The sequence below is a fragment of the Poecilia latipinna genome, unplaced genomic scaffold (assembly GCF_001443285.1).
Source record: "Poecilia latipinna isolate Pla-1442-1.1 unplaced genomic scaffold, P_latipinna-1.0 Scaffold1652, whole genome shotgun sequence".
Classification (NCBI taxonomy): domain Eukaryota; kingdom Metazoa; phylum Chordata; class Actinopteri; order Cyprinodontiformes; family Poeciliidae; genus Poecilia; species Poecilia latipinna.
The window spans coordinates 13,054-24,799 of NW_015114268.1; the positions used below are offsets into that span (position 1 = coordinate 13,054).

The 11,746-nt window shown below is 44.0% G+C and overlaps 1 protein-coding gene across 3 annotated transcripts in view; it reads left to right on the forward strand.

Annotated features, from left to right (window-relative positions):
- Positions 1-11,746, forward strand: part of LOC106964289 (zinc finger MIZ domain-containing protein 1) — a 92,736-nt gene that overhangs the window by 7,082 nt on the left and 73,908 nt on the right. Inside the window, exon 2 of one of the 3 annotated variants that reach the window (XM_015059701.1) lies at positions 8,492-8,591. The exons of the other annotated variants lie outside the window; for them this stretch is intronic. The gene's annotated coding sequence lies outside the window, so the exon portion shown is untranslated. The remainder of the gene's footprint in view (positions 1-8,491; positions 8,592-11,746) is intronic. 3 annotated transcript variants of the gene reach the window in all.

Sequence of the window (11,746 nt, forward strand, 5' to 3'; positions counted from 1 at the left end):
GCGGGAGGAGGGGGGGGGGGGGGGGGGGGGGGGGGGGGCGGGGTGGAGGGTTCCTCATAACTTTGCAGCGATGGGGGATTTTCCAAGCTGTTCCAAGGATTTTCCCAGCTATGCGAGGAGTTGCTCATCACAACTCCTCGCAAGGCGGAGTATGTCAGAAGAAATATATTTTTGACCTGAGATGTTTCAGGGTGGTATTCCCACGAGAAAGCACAAGATAACATGCCAGAGTGACGCTTGAATTATTGGCCCATTAGTCACCGGAGAAAACAGAGAGGGATGAACAACATTCTCCTATTTGCAGACAGTCCTCCCTAAAGTACTATCCCTCTCTCCAATCTTGTAGGAGCTGGAGGGCGAGGGTCAGAGAGCAGAGCCGGAGGTATCCCGGTGCACGCCTTGTAGCAGATGATCCGAATGCCTGTTCTAGGAACGGAACAGCACAGCACGGTGTGCCGCACCAAAAATAGACGTGCCGTCATCTCCGTTTCCCCCCCCCCCACGTCCCTGTAGACACACACAGACACAGATACGCGCTTCCACATCCCTCCGCTTGCACCCTGAACTGGTGCCGGAGCATGTCTTCAGAGGTGGCCGCGGCCGCTCGTAATATGTCGGAGACGTGCCAGAACATGTTTGACTGACAGGCCGAGCGCGGTGGAACAAAGTGCCTGCGTGCTCAGGACAGATGTTCTCCGCTGCCTGCTCTGACGGTCTGAGTTGATGCACGCCACGAGGAAGCCGGTAAAGCGACACAAAGCATCGCCGCGACCCCGTTCAAATCGAATCTTTTTTTTTGTTTGTTTGTTTTTTTTGGTAGGACCTGTGCTTTGTGTGAGATATCAGGTCTGGCTCTGCTCAAAGACACTGGAAATAAAGAGGCGATTACCAAACAAACGAAGCAGTGCTCGCTTCCTTTTGATGTGAAATTGAAGTTGATATCCCTCTGACAAGTCTTCAACTTGTCAATTTCCTGCTCATGATGAATGGCTTGAACAAGCTGCGCCTCATGAGCCAACAAATTAATTAATTACAATCTGTAATGTATTTAAGACCACTTGGCATTCATATGCTGGCTGGGGAAAAGGTTTACCTTTCTGCTGCTTCTTCACATTTACCCAAATTAACCTTCTTTTGCTTGATACCAATATAAATCATTTTCAGTTCTCTGTGAGGGTAAAAGCAGATTAATTTAATGAGTGGGCTTTTTTTTTTTTTCTGGTGCTGCTAATGACTCACACCCATTGAGCTTGCCCATCTCAATGGGTGTTAGTCTCTTGGAAGTATTATTGCACTTTGAGCTGATAACATGGTTTTCAAATTTTCTTCATTTTCATGTCAAATCACATGTAATCAGTAAATCAGAATCTCTGTTGCTGCAGTTAAAGGTTATCTACTTGTGTAAATTATGCCACTTTTTCAGAGCAAGTAGCGTTCCTTGCACTTTGTAATGAACCTTTTGAATGGCTGGAGCGTTCAAGAAACAACGAGGGGAGAAGAGTGAACACGTTTAGGGTCTACTGTGAGCATGCGTATGCACTGAAGTGGTTTGTACCGAGTTTTAATGCCCGCGCTTTGGTACTTTCATAGATCAGATTTCCCATGAAGCAAATGCTTGTTTTAAAGCCAGTAGTTTTAAAATTCCATTGTGCAATAAGTTCCCATTGTCTTCCACGGGCAGTCGGATTAAAATGTTCAAAGTGGTGCACAGGATAGCGTTTAATCAGCTAAACGAGATTCAGAACTGGGGCAAAATAGCAGAAATGTTGAGCTTACAAACACTAAATCTTGTTTTTTTTCTGATTTAAAAAAAAAAATCTATTTTATTATTTAGAAATAACTAGACTTCATGAAATGTTTGTAAAAACATTGTGCCTGCTTGCAATGTTGAAGCTTCATGAAAAGACCGGTACAGTCTGTTCCCTTTGGCTGTTCACACCAGCTTCAGCTTTATTTAGCTATTTACTTAAGAATAAAAGCTGCAGGTTAGAAGAACAGCATCTTTTTATTCGCAATAAACACCACAAGATGAACATTGTTTGCATCTCTTTTCCTGATTGACGCTGCAATTTTTAAATGTTGCGTTTGCAAAACACTATCAAGCGTGCAGCTAAAAATGAACAGATTAAGAGAACAAGCACGACTTCAAGTGGTCTTAGGGCGCTTCGTAATTTTATTATGTTTCGGCTTGACTCTGCTCAAAGCAGCAGCAGGAGGAGGAGGAGGGAGGCGCTCGGAGTCAGCGGGCATAATTCACATAAACGGCGCGATCCTGCCAGGAAACCACAACAGAGAGCAAGCTAATGAAAACTCTGAACTTCATGACAGGCAAGCCTGCTTGACCAAACAATTTGATTATGATGTTATTTCTGACAGCCCCGTTGGTTAAACTGGATGATTAAGCCATCGGGGGAAAACAGCTGTTTTATGTGCTGCCTCTTCTCTTTATAAGTGCCTCATGATGATGAGCATAAGTGCTACTGACGGTGGAGTTCGAGCTATCTTTGGGGAGGATTAGGAAAGACTGAATCTGAGCAGAGGGGAACAGACAGCAGGGTGGCTATGAAACATTCATGCACCTGGGGACTCTTTGCAAACCAGGAACTAGCTGAGCCAGTAATGAAGTAAAAGAGAAGAGGCTTCGCTTTTCTCTGCGTTCTTATATTCGGCTACTTGAAATCCCTGCTTCAAGTAGTGACGAAGTGAGAGACTCTGATCTTTGGCTGTTTTTCTAATGTTCTTCATCGCGACAGATTAAGACCACAGGTGTGTGTGTGTGTGTGTGTGTGTGTGGCGGGTTGTCGCCGAAAGCAGGTCAGCACAAGACGAGTTATTCCCATCCCTTTCGCTGATCTGCTTCGAACCCTCTGTATGCCGGCGGTGGGCCAAATTTGGACATCCCCAGTTGCCCCAGTCAAACATTTGTCTCTTCTAAACTCATGTCGGTCAGCGGCCAAGCGCTCCCTCTGAGACTGAAGAGGAGAGGAGAGAGGAGCGCAGGAACGGCGAGATGAAGAGGGGAATGAGGGAAAAGTAATATTTAGACAGCTGCTCGTGTGGAGCTGTCTATCGCTGTCAGTGGAAGGCGGGAGGGGAGAAGCAAGGAGGTATTTTGGCGTCCTCGGCTAGGCCCCAGACAAACTCCTGCTGCAGTATTGATGTCACTGCGCCCTCCTGACAGCGGACTGTAAATCACGAGACAGAGTTATGTATAGATTTACAAACACCTGCTATCTGGACCCGTATATCACAGCAGTATATAAAGCGACCGAGCCGAACAAACCGAGACAACCTGCTGAAATATTTCTGAAGGTAATGCATTATAGAGACTTATCTGAGAGCTCTTTGTCCATGTCCCCCGTCTCAATGCAGTAACTGTGGTTGTGTGAGACAGCTGGTCACATGTCTGCAGTCCTGTGCTAGACTGGCCCTTTGCCTTGAGGTGGTGGATGGCAGCTGACTGCTCTGATTCACTGGGAACTCGACTTGTGTGCTGTGTGCCTCACAATGGATTGACTCATAAGGAGTTGACGCCAGCTCGTTCACTGTCCATCTCTCTACCGTTTTATTAGGGCTTTTTGTTTCAGTTCACTGTTCCCTTTGTGTTTAGATTCAGACGGACCTGTTTCCTTGGATACGATCATGACTGGTCGGTTTTCACCATTTCCGACCACGCAGCTCATCGTCCCGAAGGAAGAATGTGGGCCAATTTGAGGGCTTATCACTGCAAAAAGGGGAGATGATTGACGCAAGTTAGCATTTAAGTAACATGTTTGTACCAGTTGAAAAGCTATTTTCGCCGTTTGCTAATTAAGCATATTGATGCTGCTGTTGCTCTGCTTTGAAAAAAGATATGAGTCTTACTTGCAGTTTGCTGTTGGTCATGTAGGGGGCATAGGAAAAATGCATGGATACATACAAAATATGAGTGGGAGAACTATTTTTTACAAATTGGGCAAAATAAAAAATAAAAAATCAGCTGTATAGGTATCAAGCTGGTAGAGGCATGCCTCCAAACACTTGCAGCAGTGGAATATGGTTCTATAAATGGCTGACTCAGGGTTACTGAATGCAAATGCGTGTCATAATTTGCCGACTTTTATTTGCAAGAGCATTTGAATACCAAGAAGCATCATGCCTCCACTTTGCAGCCATGCAGTATTACGTTCCGATCCGTCGCAGCAATTCATGATGATGTTTTAACTACAAAGAACAATACGGTTTCACACAATCCTTTCACAGCATGTACACAAAGGTGTGTTTTCGTGGATACGGAACGAAAATAGACACAGACAAAATAACTGCACGTGGGTAAGAAACGAGGGCACAAACTGGCAAATAAGCAAATTGACCCAGAGCCTTTGCGAGCCCCACTGTGTTGTCTCATTAAGTGCTTCATTTTGCTTAGCGATGGCACGAATTAGCAGGAAATCACTACCTGTGGTCGCTCCCCTGACAAATAGTAGCGTGGTGTGAACCCCACCGCGCCACAGCCACTAATTGCTGCTGGATATTAGAGGAAGGCCTCTTAAGGCACTGACCTTGCTTTAGCCAGTCGAATGAGAGAGCGCTACCGTGTTGAGTTTAGATGAGAGGAGTCCCCTCAGCATGAAAACGACATATCAATTATTCATTCTGGCTCATCCCACTTTATTTATTTTTATTTTTTTTAATTATTTCTTTGCTGGACAACATGCTTAATGACATCGATAAAGGCCTCCGTGTGAAATTTTAATTGTAACGTGAGACTATCAAAGCAGAAAAAAAAAAGAAAAGAAAAAAAAAAAGCATAAACTCCTGCCAACCGGCTAGCTGCATGCCAGGTACGAAACACAGAGAGAGCAAACTGTGCTGCCATCCAAACTCTGAGTTTATAATAGCCACTGGATTGGATTTCAATTACCTTTTAAGACGACATGACAGCTTTTCATGATTCTCGTCATCATTACTCATCACCTGGTGCCACAGTTTTCACTGTGCTTTACCTCTCTCCCATAGTATAAATAAATCTCTGCGCGTAGTGTAAATAAATAAATCTACTCACACTGATGCATTAGAGTCATGCGGCAGGAGTAAAGTGAGTCGAGCTGCAGCTTTTACAGCTTTTGGGCGTAAATGACTGTAAATAGTGCTGAGCAGCAGCAAGGTTACAGACTGGAGTTGCGTCTTCATTATGTTAATGCAATGAGAGCAGGAAGACACTGGCACTACACCAAGTAACGGGGCGCATGAGGAAAAAGGCAAAACATATAATAATGATAATGAGCTGATTGCTTAAAAAAAAAAAAAAAGCAAGTTTGGCTACAAACCAGCAGCCAAACCTGATTTAACCCAAGGTGGTAAGTTGCATTCTGATGCTCTTCTACTTCTCTTTGAAACCAAATGTTCTTATCGCAACCCCCAAGCAAACATGCAAACAATCTGGCCTGTGTGCTTCCAGTCACATGAGCTCGAAGCGCTGGAGAGCCGGTGTGTCTGTCCTGGTATTTCCTGGAGCTCCGATAAACACACTCCCTCTCCGTCTCTCTTTCTTTTTTTTCTGCCAGTCACTATTCAAACAAACAGTGCCAACGATCTAATGACGATGTATATTTGTGCAACAAGGTAAGATAGGTCAGAGAGCAGAAACAAAGTAAAAAAAAAAGCGAGTTAGGTACAACAAACTGAGGTTTATTAGTGAAAGCTTGCAATGATCCAACGTGATTAGTTAGAAGCAAACATTCATAAATCATTAATTACTTATGCTTGCTTGCCTGTCTTAAAAAGAAACAACAAAAAAACATACAATTAATTGTTGATTGAGAAGGAAAAGATGCCTACTTGTAGTGTCGGCTAAAAATATACAAGGAAGTCAGACTCAAGACAAAGATTGAGTCTTGAGAAATTCACTCTTTTATTTAAAGTGGCTACAACAAGTAGAAAGTTGACCAGGACATGTCATGTACAATAACTCAAGTGCAGAATATCTCGTCATGGCCTTAGGGCTGCAGCATGCAGGGTGTCATTTTGGGCCACTTACGCATAATACATTTTGTCAGACACCACGCAGGAACAAAGTTCTGCGCAAAATTAGGTGTCGGGAACAAGTTGCAACAAATCTCAAAGCAGGACTTCAAGAGCAGAACGGTGTCATTTTGTCCCTAGTGGATATGATTTATCTCGTCCATATAAGATTAAATATATTTTCTAACAGCAATATATGAGTCCATTACAGGGAATTGCTTTAACTAATAGGCTGTCAAGTGGCTGTGAGACGTCCCTGTGGCAGGTAGAAGCCAAGATGCAGCTGATGCGAAACGTTCCCTGGCAGACGACCTAAAAGTTGGGCACAAAAAGAAATGCAAAACAATGTTCAAATGTTGGGCAGTAACATTTGAACATTTGATGGATTTAATCCTCCATCTGACTAAATACTGTTAGTGCTTTCCATTGCTCCCGACCCCACAAGGATGTACAGAAAATGGATGGATGGATGAATTTTCCGTTGCTGTTTTTTCGTCTTTGTTCTCACATATTTAAAAAATAAAATAAAAAAAGAATCTTGAAACTCCATAGTTGGAATTGTAATGTGGAGCTTCTTTTGGGGATGAACCCCATCTCCGTTTCCTCAATGAATCCTCATATGTTCTGGATTCAGGTCTTTGTCTGAACTAAACACTATAAGCGGAAAAGATGCTCTTTATGTGCGCAAGTTTAATTTAAACGTTGCTTTCTGTTTTTCTGGCTTTTGGGACCGAAACAAGCCTCCTTCTTGTACTTTCAGTTTGAACTGTTGCCACTTAAATTGACCTTACTCGACTCTTAAGTTGCGCAGTTCCTTTTTGGAGTTGTGCAAGCTCCAAATAAGGCCATGTTTATGGTTGAACTGGGGAAAGGGGTTGACAGGATATACCCATTTAACCTTTGAGGACCGGCAAAAAGAAAGGAAGTCATTCATTTAGTCTCCTGCGATAAATCCTGGGCGAACAGTTAACTCCGTCTGTCCTCTCATTGATAAAAAGACGATTTCACCATCACTTTCCACGGTCGATGATTCTCACTTTGTTTCTTAGCGGCCCGTGCACAGCCAAACTAATTTCGTGCCTGCTCCTCTGGGCTTGAGGAATAGTTTTGTGAAACCATGCATGAATGGGGAAAAATTGATTTGTTTGTATATCATCTCAGCATAATGGGTTTTTGTCCTGACTCGGTGACAAAACCTGATGTAGGAGGAAAAGGGAGGGATTACTCTAGTCGCTGGCATGTTCATGTTCTGCTTTGTTGTTGTCTGAACCTGATAACAAGAACACCACAATACAAAGCTGTCCATTGTGGAAAGAGTTTTTTTTTTTTTTCCCCCACTAAAGTCATTATGCCAATCAATGCTTCCCAGACGAGCGGCAGGCTCAAACAACACACCCCAACAGGGAGGATTGCCTTAAAAATATGTAAGAACCCAAAGCTTATTCTTAATGTTTAAGCAAGCCAAAGTGCACAAAACATACCTGCAATTATGTGGATGTTTTTACTCACAAGTCACACATCTGTCAGGCGCTGCTCAAAAGTGATGGGAAATGGATTTGAAAAGGTTTTTCTAACTTACTGAAAGGCGTTTTGAGTCATAAATTTAAAAAAATCATTAGCTGATGTCTTGCAAAAGTCTCTATCTGCTGCTGATTTCCACTTTTTGCTTCGCTACAACCACAAACGTGGGATCTGATGAGATAAACCAACACCAGGTAGCACGTAATTGCAAACGGAATAAAATCGGCAAACTATTTCAAGACTTTTTGACAAATGAAAATCTCAAAAGTGTGGCACATTTTTTTGGGGCATGCCTCTACCAGCTCGGCGCCATTCAAAGCCTGACAGTTCACGCACGCGTTCAGTCGAACCTCAACCATGGTCGCATGTCTTTTGCAGACTGTGGCAGGTTTTCTCCTGGAATCGCCTAAACAGCTTCCCTCTCCCAGATGGAGAGCAGCATTCCCGCATCATTATGCTGCCGCTGCCGTGCTGCATCGTGGGGGTGTTGTCAAGAAAAAGAAAAACCAAAGAGAAAATATAAATTTATACATATTAGTGGCCCACATTTTGTGCAGTTTATTTAGAAATGGCCAATAATAAAACCAAATGTCAGACACACACACACACACACACACACACACACACACACACACACACACACAACATATCCAACTTGCATTCATAGGATGTGGAGGAGGCATATCCTTTACTATAAAATCCACGTTTTTCTCTCTCCTCTGTCGCCTTTAGCATATTAGGTGCTGTCATCAGTTTCAGGTGCGAGAATCTACTGCAAGGAGACTCCAACAAATCAGCTGAACAGGCTGACAATTATTACATTTCGAGCATTCTTTGGCAGTACAAACCCTGCACGCAATATAATTTAAAATCTCTGTGTTAAACACTGCGACACTGCAGAAACCACGGTATTACTCTGGGATATCATGCCGTCAGAGTCTAATAGCAGCCCCCTTTTTGGTTATAGGCGACAAAACATGCTTCCCTCTGTTTGCATGGCTGAATGGCACATGGGTGCGTGATGCTGGATCTGCTCGAGGGGAGCTGGAGGCAGCAGTGTTGGACGGGTAGGTGGAGTTTTTTTTTGGGGGGGGGATTGGTTTGTAAATAGACCGCTCTGGATTAAGAGTTGCCATGCTGGGGCTACGCTCTGTGCAGTTCTGTCCTCACTAAGCGCTGCTCACATTTCCTCACTCCGCAGGAGTGCTGCGGAAGCCAGAATTTTTGCACTTTATCCAGGTCAGATCCGAACTGCTCTCAGTGGTAAATCTCCGGTGCTGGCGACTCCGCTGACCCGGCCCACCCCACTTGCCACCGTCCCGTTTCTGCGAAGGGCCACACGCTGCCGTTATGAAATCACGCTGCCCTCATTTGGCTCTTTAAATATCCACTCTCGGATAAAAAATTTCAGATCAAAACAAAAATGCCGGCCAGTTTTGATTTTCCCGTCTTTCTCCACATTAAGCTAGTAAGAGAGAGTTTGCCTTGCAGCGTATGTATGGGTGTGTGTGTGTGTGTGCGTGTGTGTGTGTGTGTGTGTGCTTGGAAGTAGGTCATTGATTTGGAACTTGGACACTGATTATGTGCTGGCCTAGAAATGGGCTATAATCAGTGTCTCTCGTACCAAAACAGCTTTTCATAAGTGGCAGCTTTTTCAAGGTCAGGAAACAGTAGCGTCACATTGCTAAACACGCCGACGAAATCTGTTTATCTCTCATTCTCGGCTTCAGCGGATCAGCGTTGCCGGAATTTACTCAATCTTTCGAGATTGCTCGTTTTTATATCCATTACCTGAGAAGAAAGACCGGGCATATCTTGTTCATCTCGCTTTAAAACGGAGAGAATGTGCCAAAGCTGTGGGCATGCCCTGTTCTGTCCTCAATGAGGGTATGATGCACTCATTTGGATGCCATTTGAGCCAATAATGTAAATATCTGTGGTCTGTGAACAGGCCAAGACATGATCTAATCTGTCTCTTACATAAAGACTCCAGCCAGAGCTCTCTCCTGGAGTACGAGGGAGTTTTCCTCGTGGCCGCGTTGGGATGAATCAAAGCTGGGAATTAACTGTCAACCAGCATCATCTCATCTCCCTCCGTCTGTTTCTGCTCCTGGCATGGAGCGAGTGCTGCAGTAGATTTTCCTCAAACGCCCCCAGGAAGAAGCCGGTATTTTTGCTTTTTCGAAACATAATTCGCCGTAGATTCAGCTCTCGTTTGCAGCACAAGTTGCTGCTTTTGCTTTGAGAGCTAGCCGTACTCGGTGGGTTCTGCAGGGGGTCAGAAGGCAAGCTCTTGTACTCTCTGCTCTCCTCCTTAGCCTTTGCTTGTGCGAGTGAAGAAGAAATGCGGGACATTTGCTGGTCTGGATCGGGCGTGGGGCCAAGATGGGATTTCAACGGTATGATAACCTTCGAGAAAGAATTAGAGATGCAACAATCAACCAGAAATGGGCCGGGAATTTCCATAATTTCACATGTATGCTCTGCTTTTTACGTATTAAATGAAATGCTAATGAAACCCGCTGAAATTTGTAGTTAGAAAGTGACGACAACAATCAGCACAAATTTATCGGGCGTAAATCTGAATCAGACAATTTTTCCTAATTTGGATCTGAATGGTGATCAGCGGGCCAATTACTGATAAAATCATGATTTTTCCTATATTAATAAATAGGAACAAGCTTGATTTTTTTTTTTAAATGCTGCCTTTATTAAGGACCTTTCTGGCTATAGTTTCTAGAATTAAAATGGGAATCCTTCAGAATCCTAATAGGCCTATCAAACTTTAAACAAAATCCTAAAATCAGTATCAGCCTCTATAGAAAGTGATTGTGCCTCTTTGCCATTTCACAATTTTTGGAGTTTTGGTAGTTTGTAGCCATTTTTTAAATGTTATTAATGCTTCATAATGACTTTATGTCCATTTGTACCCACCAGGAAGATATTTCGTACCTGCCACCGGTGGTTTTCCACAGTCTATTCATAATTTACTGTATGTTAATGTGGTTATGTGAATCCAAAAAAAAATGGACATAGACGTAGAAGTCTAGACATGTCTAGAGTGTAATTTCAGAAAATAAACAGAAGATAAACTCATTTGGCAGAGTACATGAGTGTGAGGTTATGTCTTTTAATGATCTGGTGGAGGATGGTTTTGGACAAACATGTTTATTTAAAATTGTTATGCAAGGTTGAATTGCTTCTATTTGACATAGCAACGCAATAATTATTTCCATTATAGATAAAATGTGGGGTTGCATACAAGGGTGGAGTGTAGAAGCCTTCTTCCTTCAGCCACCTGAGAGGCAGTGGGCAGCAACAGATGTATGCGCCGTTAGTCTATGACTCGGTTTAATCCAGCATTTTATTTAATGGACTTCAACCCATTGGAACAGTATAATGGAAATCTTCTTGTGGTTTTCAAACTGTTTGTTAAACCTTTTACCTGAAGGCTAAAGTCCTCTCCTCTTCTCCGTGGCTGTATTCCCAGGTGTTTTCCACTTTTTGTAATCACACCAGGAAGACCTCCAGGGAACAAATTAGATTTTGCATACAGTCTCGTGTTTGCATGGGAGCAACCCTGCGACCGGGCTCCTCCTCTGCTGCGTGTCTCCCACATGAAAGACCCTGATGATTTTAATGGGCCCTCGCCGTGTTTGCGTTTGTTTAGGCAGAGAGGGAGCCGGTCAACGAGGAGGCACAAACAAAATCCCATCAAAAAGAAGAATCGGAACAGCTGCAAGCTGCGGTGGCTCTGCGAGGACATGGAGTGGACGGGTGTAGGTGGGGGTGGGGAGGGTTATTGACCAGAAGCGACATGGGAAAGAGAGGTGACCTGATTGCTCAGCTGGCCAAGAGCACTGGGAGGAAGCAGCAGGAAAGGCTGGTCTCCCCCACCCCCGACCCCCGTCCCCACCCTCCACCTCCCCCTCCTCGGTCTGGTCCTGGTGGGTCCCTCAGTGGCCTTCCTCTCCTCCCTTTCCCCTCCTTCCTGCCCTGCTGCCTGTCATGGCTCACTACATCGGAACAAAATGATCAGCTCTCGCCTCCTCATGAGCACGGGTCATCACGGCAGCCACGCAGAGGCTGAGCCCTTTGTATTAGATAGGGATCACTGATATGTGTGAAGAGGAGAAGCTGCCGCAGGAAGGCTGGAGAAGTCAGTTTTGTTTTGCCTTTTTATTTATTTATTATTATTATTTTTTTTTTTTTTTTTTACAGC